We start from the raw sequence: 8,324 nt of genomic DNA, 5'->3' as shown, positions 1-8,324 counted from the left end.
CCCACAGGGCTCTGCTCTGCTACGCTGTCTCACGAACGGCTCTGCTCCACCACGACTGGCTCCGCTCTGCACCGCTCGCCGTCTCACAAACAGCTCTGCTCAGCTCGCCGTCTCACGAACACACCGCTGTCTCACGAACAGCTCCACTCCACCACGACCGGCTCTGCTCTGCACCGCTCGCTGTCTCAAGAACAGCTCTGCTCAGCTGGCTGTCTCATGAATGGCTCCGCTCTGCACAGCTCGCCATCTCACGAACACACCGCTGTCTCACAGACAGCTCCGCTCCACCACGACTGGCTCCACTCCGCACAGCTCGCCGTCTCACAAACAGTTCTGCTCATCTCGCCGTCTCACAAACACACCGCTGCACTCTAGATCTTCCGGCTCCCCACTACTTGACACAGTGCTCAGTGATTTCAGCTCTTAGTGATTTCAGCTCATAGTAGTGGGGGCCTTAGTGCTGGTGCACCTTAAGGCCAAAGTGAATGCAGCATAGTACCTGTAGCAAGACTCTTAATAGACCCAAAATTAGCTCTGACATTCCACAGTGGAGAGAGACAGAGGTGCAATTGGTGCTTCAGGCCCTCACAAAGGGGCCCATACCACCAGGCACTAATACCTGTCTCAAGTCTCTCTCAATTCACACAGTTTTGGAACCCATGACCCTTGCCTAGCGAGTGCTACTTAGTTGATGGTGAGTCCCTCCATCATAGCAAAAGGCCAAGTACAGTTCCAAGCACAGTTCCCATAATCAGGGTAATAACAATTTATTCTTCCTGCCCCAATAACAGAGACACTGGGGATCCCACAGCAGCCGAAGTGACCATTTGGGCAGCTATGGCCTCAGTCTAGGCGGCGTGGGTGTGCCTATGCAAATGAGATCAGCCCCTGAAGTTTTTTTTTTTTCCACAACTTGCCACACCTCACCACCAGATGTCAGGGTGGAGCTCATCCTGACACTGCTTACAAGTATAATTATTATCCTAATTCACATTGTATTCTCTTTTCTTGATTCTGGGCACATGCACAAGTGCTATTTCAGATGTATGCATGTTTCTACAGCCAAGATGGAGTGGAGAGTAATACCATGAGAGAGAAGAGAGGATTGCTGATAAGTGCCTGTTTTGCATTAACTGAAAATTACCTGGGTAAAGGCAAGATCTAGGGCTGGTGAAGTGTGGCCACTTCAATCCTATATGCACGAAGGAAAATATCTGCAGGTATTTCAAACTTGATGTTTCTAACTCACATTCCTTTAAAAATATAGCTTCAAATTCTCTCAAACTTTGAGCTAATCAATTAATAGAACTATACTATTTTAATAACGTCTGCTGAACAACCAACAGAAGGATTTTATTGCAAAAAGATAGATACCTATTTAAAATCTACATAATTAGTTACAAAAGAGGCAAATTAAAACAAACTGCTTCATAAAAATTCTGAAAATAATCTAATTAGAAAAAAAATCTGTACAGACAGGGAAAGCAAAAAAGGAAAGGGAAATTATAGACGTAAAGATACAAATCTAAATGTATTGGGGTGTGAAACATTTTAATTTGCATGCAAATTAAATATAGAATTAAGAAGCTTTAAGAAAATTAATGTGTGAGCTACAATAGAAACACGAAGACCAAATCAAGAAAGCTGAGAAATTTTTATTTGTTTCTTTTCAATTCCCCTTGGCATATATGTTTTGATGGTGATTATTCCCATTTCTGTTAAGGAAGTATAAAAGAGAACAGATTTGACTTGATAATGTCAACCCACTGGCAAGGCAAGTATAATCATTAATACCTAGTGACTAATACAGTCTCCTGGATTCAAAACCCAGGAAGATTAAAAAAAAAAAAAAGAAAAGATTAAGTTTGAAGAGCCTGGTCAGTTAGGGTAAAATCTGTATTTTGAATAAAATATTGAAAGGTTCACTGTATGAAAATATTTATTTTATTTATTTTTGTTTTAAACACACTTGAAAATGGCAATAAATAAATGTTATTGCCATTGGAAATTACATAATGATAGTTGCTATGGAAAGGAATGTCTGTTAAAGCAATATGACTGATATTACACTTTGCCTGCTTTTACCTGTCTATAATATAAATTTATATCTATTGGCCAAGCCATTATACTTTATGAATTGCTCCTTTATGCAAAAATAAGACAATCTATTACTATAAACTGCAGCATTTTCAGTGCATGTACAAGAATATCTCTGTTAAGTCTATTAGAAGCCTTTGCTTTTGACTATAGAAAAATGATATAGATTGAATATGAAAATTAATAAAACATTTTCAGGGAAGAAAATAATGCACTGTTTAAAATATCCACACAATGGTCTATTCCTCCCCGAGCGTAAGTATGTTAATCCCATTAGTGTCAAGAGGAGACATATTTGTCAAGGGGAAAACAGCCCTGCAATATCATTCATTAGATTAGATTAGATTTTAGGCTTTATTTATTGGGCTTTCAGACTGTAAATGATTTACTATAGATGAATAATATTTCATGTTTTGTTGAAGAAACAAATCAGGATGATTAAATACAGTGATTATTATTTTATTTTCTACCAGATCCAACTACCATTGAGGTTTTCCATTGGCTTCAGTGGGAATTGGACTGAGCCTTTGTATTGTATCTATGACTAGAATAGACAGGAACTTATTTTCAACGCATAGAAAAAATACAGGTTGGCATTTATGAATCACCACAGTGGGTTCCGAAATATGAGCAACTGTTATGAATAAAAATAAACACAAACAGCAAAACAGACTGCAGCTGCAAGCCAAATTAATATGTCTTTCACTCTGGGTTGAACGAACAAAGACTATGAAACAAGACTCCAATGATGCAACTAGGTCAGTTTGCCCATTTGACCCCACCACAGCCTCAATGGGTTTATGAGTTTGCAAGATAGGGGCTTAAAGCTCTGGTAGAATGCCCTGCTGTTATTCCTTGAAAAGTCTGATACAAGGAACTGACAGCAAGACCCCAGTCTGAGGAGAAAACTACTTAATGGTTGACTAGATGTTTAAAAATGCCTTGTATAAAAATCATGGATTCATAGTTTCCTAGGTGATCATCTAGTCTCACCTCCTGTATAACACAGGCCATAGAACTTCCCAAAAATAATCTCTAGAGCAGATCTTTTAGAACAAACATCAAATCTTGATTTTAAAATGGTCAGTGATGGAGAATCCAGGATGACCTGTGGTAAGTTGCTCCAAAGGTTAATTACTCTCACTGTTGAATATTTATACCTTATTTCCAGTCTGAATTTGTTTCGCTTCAAATTCCAGCTATTGGATCTGGTTATACCTTTCTCTGCAAGGCTGAAGAAATCATTATTAAATACTTGTTTCCTATGAGGTACTTATAAACAGTAATCATGTTACCCCTAAACTTTCTCTTTGTTAAAGCTAAATAGACTCAAGGAACTCAGTCTATCACTATAAGGCATGTTTTCTAGTCCTTTTATTGTTCCCTTGGCTGTTCTCTGAACCCTCTCCAGTTTATCAACATTCTTCTTCAATTGTGGGCACCAGAATTAGATACAGTATCGCACCAGTGCGAAATGTAGAGATAAAATAACCTCTCTATTCCTACCTGAGATTTGCCTTTTTATATATCCAAAGACTACATGAGCCCTTTTGGCCACAGTGTTGCGCTGGGAACTCATGTTCAGCTGATTATCCACCACAAGAGCCAAATATTTTTCAGAGCCACTGCTTCCCAGGATACAGTCTCCCATTCTTTAAGCATGGTATACATTCTTTGTTTCTAGATGTATACATTTACAATAAGATGTATTAAAACACAATTTGTTTGTTTGCACCCAGTTTATCAAGAGATTCAGATCCCTCTGAATCAGTGACTTGTCCTCTTCATTATTTACCACTCCCCTAATTTTTGTGATAGCTGCAAACTTTATCACTGATATGTTTTCTTACATGTTAAGTAGCATAGGGCCAGGAACCAATCCCTTCAGGATCCCACTAGAAATACACCTGCTTAATGATGATTCCACATTTACAATTACATTTTAAGATCTATCAGTTAGTCAGATTTTAATCCACTGAATGTGTGCCATGTTAATTTTATATATTTCTCATTTTTTAATTAAAATGTCATGTCAAGTCAAATGCCTTACAGAAATCTAAATATATTACCTCAACACTATTACCATTATCAACCAAACTTGTAATATCATAAAAAAACAACAAGTTAATTTGGCAGGATAACAAGTTAATTTTCCATAAACCTATATTGATTGACATTAATTATATTACCCTCCTTCAATTCTTTATTAAACAAGTCTTGTATCATCTGTTCTATTATCTTGCCTGGATCAACGTCAGACTGATAGGCCTATAATTACCCAATTCATTCCAGTTATCCTTTTTAAATATTGGCACAACAGCAGCTTTCCTCCAATCTTCTGGAACTTCCCCACTGTGATAAGACTTATTGATAATCAACATTAACGGTTCAGCAAGTTCCTCAGCCAGCTCTTTGAAAACTCTTGAATGCAAGTTATCCCTTGCTGATCATTTGAGAATGTCTAACTTTTGTAGCTTCTGTTTAGCATCCTCCTGAGATAACATAAGTATGGCCAAACTGGGTCAGACCAAAGGTCCATCTAGCCCAGTATCCTGTCTTCAGACAGTAGCCAATGCCATGTGTTTCAGAGGGAATGAACAGAACAGGTAATCATCAAGAACTCTTTTCATTCCACTGGTTTCAGAGTAACAGCCGTGTTAGTGTGTATTCGCAAAAAGAAAAGGAATACTTGTGGCACCTTAGAGACTAACCAATTTATTCATTCCACTGTTATCGTATGATATGACTATAACATCTGTTTTTCCCAAATACAGAACAAATATTAATGGAACACTTCTGCCTTTTCTGCATTATTGCTAATAATTCTATCATTTCCACCTAGTAATGTACTAATACCATTGTTAGGATTCTTTTTGATCCTAAGTATTGGAAAGACAGACATGTTAGTCTGTATCCACAAAAACAACAACAAGTCTGGCAGCACCTTAAAGACTAACAGATTTATTTGGGCATAAGCTTTTGTGGGTAAAAAGCCAATTAGTCACAGATGAGGCTGGGTCTGACTGCCCTGAAATGGCCAGCCTGCCTATCATAGTTGGATATTTTATGACCAAAGACAAACTTTCTCATTCTTCCCATTTCCCTTTCCATCTATTCCTGTTAACACAACTCTGATTACAAAAAACATAAATGTTCCTGTAGGAGTGGAAGGGGTGGCTTTTACATTTTTGGATCCAAAGTAATTTCCTTTTAAAATTACTAAACATTTTAGTTTAGAGAAACAAATTTTTCTTCCTGCCAATTCAGAAGCATGACTCCCATCATTTAATCACAAGAATTCGTCTACATACCTTAGGGGACTCTATACTCAAGAAAAAAGCAAAATAATCACAATGATTTTTTTCAATAATAAAATAAACCCACAAATAACAGTAAAAATGATACAACTGGTTACTTTTGTCACAATGTCTTTTGCATGCATTTCTGTGGAGAGCTTTTAAGAGAGATCCTTGAGTGAACCTGCCTTTGATGGGTCACTCTGCCCTTGGTAAGTTAAGACCAAAGTATACTGTCATAAAATTGTGAATTCAATTTTAGTATATAAACAATTTAAGTGCTAGTGATGCCTGTCAAGTTACATGACATGAAGAGTTCATAGTTGGCAAAAGTAAACAGTCATCTAAATCCTATGAAATTGAAGACTATATTTAATTTAGTTCTCTAGAAGAAGCCATTTGAGGAGCTGTTTTAAGACAGGCCAGTTAAGAATATTAAGAATCCTAAATCCAATTAAATGCCACTATTTCTCTGTTTACCTAATGTATAGCCCGCATCTCCTCTCCAGGATTACATGATCTAACTTTTTGGTGTTTAACAGGAGCAACTGGAAATTAAGTTACAACAGCATTTCAATATTCCAGTAATATCATTGCAAGAGATTTTTAATGCTAATCCCTTGGCAGTGTCTTGTCTTTATCTGACCAATCCATGTTGAAGTCTTGAGGAGGCTTCCTTGGATTGGTTTCTTCTTGGGTCTTATCAATTTTTTTTCTTGCCTGTCTGTGGCAGTGTAGCAGGGTGGCTACCTGCTACTGCCCTGAAGGGCTTGACATCAGCCCTGGGAGAGGCCTGAGGCTGTGAGAGGGCTGCTGCTAGGAAAAGCAGCAAGCCTTGGCTGATTGGGGAACCAGCCACAGTGTACAGTGTACAGATAAGAGGGCAGTGGGCCAGGAGCAAATAGTCAGTCAGTGTGTCTCTCTAGATGTGGAGAGGGATGGGCTTGGCTGCTAAGAGCTAAACAGGGTACCAAGACTGGAGTAAGGCTGGGGGAAGGCCAGAGGAGCTGGGGAGCTTTGGCCTGGAAACCCCCCAAGGCTGCAGACCTTGTTAAAGGCCAAAGAAAGGTACTGAGGTTGCAGAGGGCAGCCCAAGGGTAGGCAGAGGCAGCAGGTCCAAACACCTCTTGCCGGTGATGAGTGGCACTTACACTGCAGTCTGCCCCAGGGAATGGGGGCTAGTTGATGACTGGCAGTGGCCATAGACTGAGGTGGGGATAGGGGTACCCTAGGGAGGGGAGACCCAGATCTGTGGGGGTACTGACAGCGGGCAGCACCCCTGTCTGAAATAGGTACTGGGGTCCAGGAGGGACTCTAGCCCAGTGGCAAGCAGGACGCCAGCCTGCCAAGAGCGCTCCAGAGGTTGGAACTGCTAATTCTCTGGATGGCCAGTAGGAGGCACCACAGGGGTGAGTCCCACCCCGCTACATCATGGTGGAGAATGCAGGCATCAGCGGTCCACCCCTGATACAAGGGGCAAGGGCACAGGCTGTGGGACTATTGCCTGAATTCCAGAGAGGAAGAAACAGAAGGTGGAGAAAATGGACTTTTATTGAAGGGCCTGGGCGGCCCAGCTTGCCAAGCAGCAGAGGGGGATGCTCTGGCTGCTGCGGGGGTGGGCACCCGGACCCTACAGGAGACCAGACACCAAGGGTGAGAGGCCAGGGCCTGGACTCAGCAGCTGTTTTGCCTGTGGGTGACTGGGACACTTCAAGAGGGAGTGCCCCTACTGGGAGGGAGTAAAGAGATCCCACCCAGTAAAATTGCCCCTGTGAGGGTAACAGGGATGCCCCAAACTTGTTGGGCCTGTGGGGAGCCTGGGCACTCCCTAACAGGGCCCAGGCTAGTCCTGTGGGCAGGACTAGGCCTAAAACAAGTTGTGGGAAGGCCGTGGGCCCTGGAAGATGCAAGAAGTGTTTCCAGTGCCACAGCAAGGGCGATCTAAAAAGGCACTGCCCCCTTAGAGGAAGGGGGAGTGCCGATCCAGGGGCTCGGTCAGAACCTGACCAAGAAAGAGGGACTAGGAATGCTGGAGCTCTAAACAAAGAATGGTCGGGGGCAGAAAGACCCCAGACAGATATGGGAACCCACATAAGGGCCGAGAGGGCTACAGTGGGAACCCAGACAGAGAAGGAAATCCATGCGGGGGCAACACAGACCATGGTGGAGACCCAAACAGAAAGGGAAGCCCACTTGGGAGCCAAGCAGGCTACAGTGGGCACTCAAACCCTTCAGGAGGGAGGCCAGTTGCTCCTCATGCTGGAGCACCTGCGGCAGGAACGGGATGTCCTGTGGGCCCAGCTGAGGGGAAACCTGGGCTCTTGAGGTGGGAGGTGTGTACTGGGGTGGCCACCCACTACTGCCCTGAAGGGCTTGAAATCAGCCCTGGGAGAGGGCTGAGGCTGCTGCTAGGAAAAGCAGCAAGCCTTGGCTGATTGGGGAACCAACCACAGATGTGGCCATGCCCCAGTCAGGGCCCAGCTGGCCCTTATAAGAGGGCAGTGGGCCAGGAGCAAATGGTCTGTCCCTTGATATGGAGAGGAATGGGCCTGGCTGCTAGGAGCTAAACAGGGTACCAAGACTGGAGCAGGGCTGGGGGAAGGCCAGAGGAGCTGGGGAGCTTTGGCCTAGAAACCGCCCAAGGCTGCAGGCCTTGTTAAAGGCTAAAGAAAGGTACTGAGGTTGCAGAGGGCAGCCCAAGGGTAGGCAGAGGCAGCAGGTCCAAACCCCCACTTGCCAGTGATGAGTGGCATTTACACTGCAGTCTGCCCCAGGGAATGGGGGCTAGTTGATGACTGACAGTAGCCATAGAGTGAGGTGGGGATAGAGGGTGGGGGTTCCCCAGCAAGGGGAGACCCAGATCTGTGGGGGTACTACTACGGGGCAGTACCCTGGCTTGAAAGGGGCACCAGGGTCCGGGGGGGACTCGGG

At 43.1% G+C, this 8,324-nt stretch overlaps 1 protein-coding gene across 1 annotated transcript in view; it reads left to right on the top strand.

Annotated features, from left to right (window-relative positions):
• The first annotated feature begins 1,054 nt into the window (after window positions 1–1,054).
• Window positions 1,055–8,324, top strand: part of SNTG1 (syntrophin gamma 1) — an 814,219-nt gene continuing 806,949 nt past the window's right edge. The window contains exon 1 of the mRNA XM_074944402.1: window positions 1,055–1,220. The gene's annotated coding sequence lies outside the window, so the exon portion shown is untranslated. The remainder of the gene's footprint in view (window positions 1,221–8,324) is intronic.

Source organism: Natator depressus, chromosome 2 (assembly GCF_965152275.1).
Source record: "Natator depressus isolate rNatDep1 chromosome 2, rNatDep2.hap1, whole genome shotgun sequence".
NCBI classification, from domain to species: domain Eukaryota; kingdom Metazoa; phylum Chordata; order Testudines; family Cheloniidae; genus Natator; species Natator depressus.
This window is presented reverse-complemented; position numbering and strand designations above follow the sequence as displayed.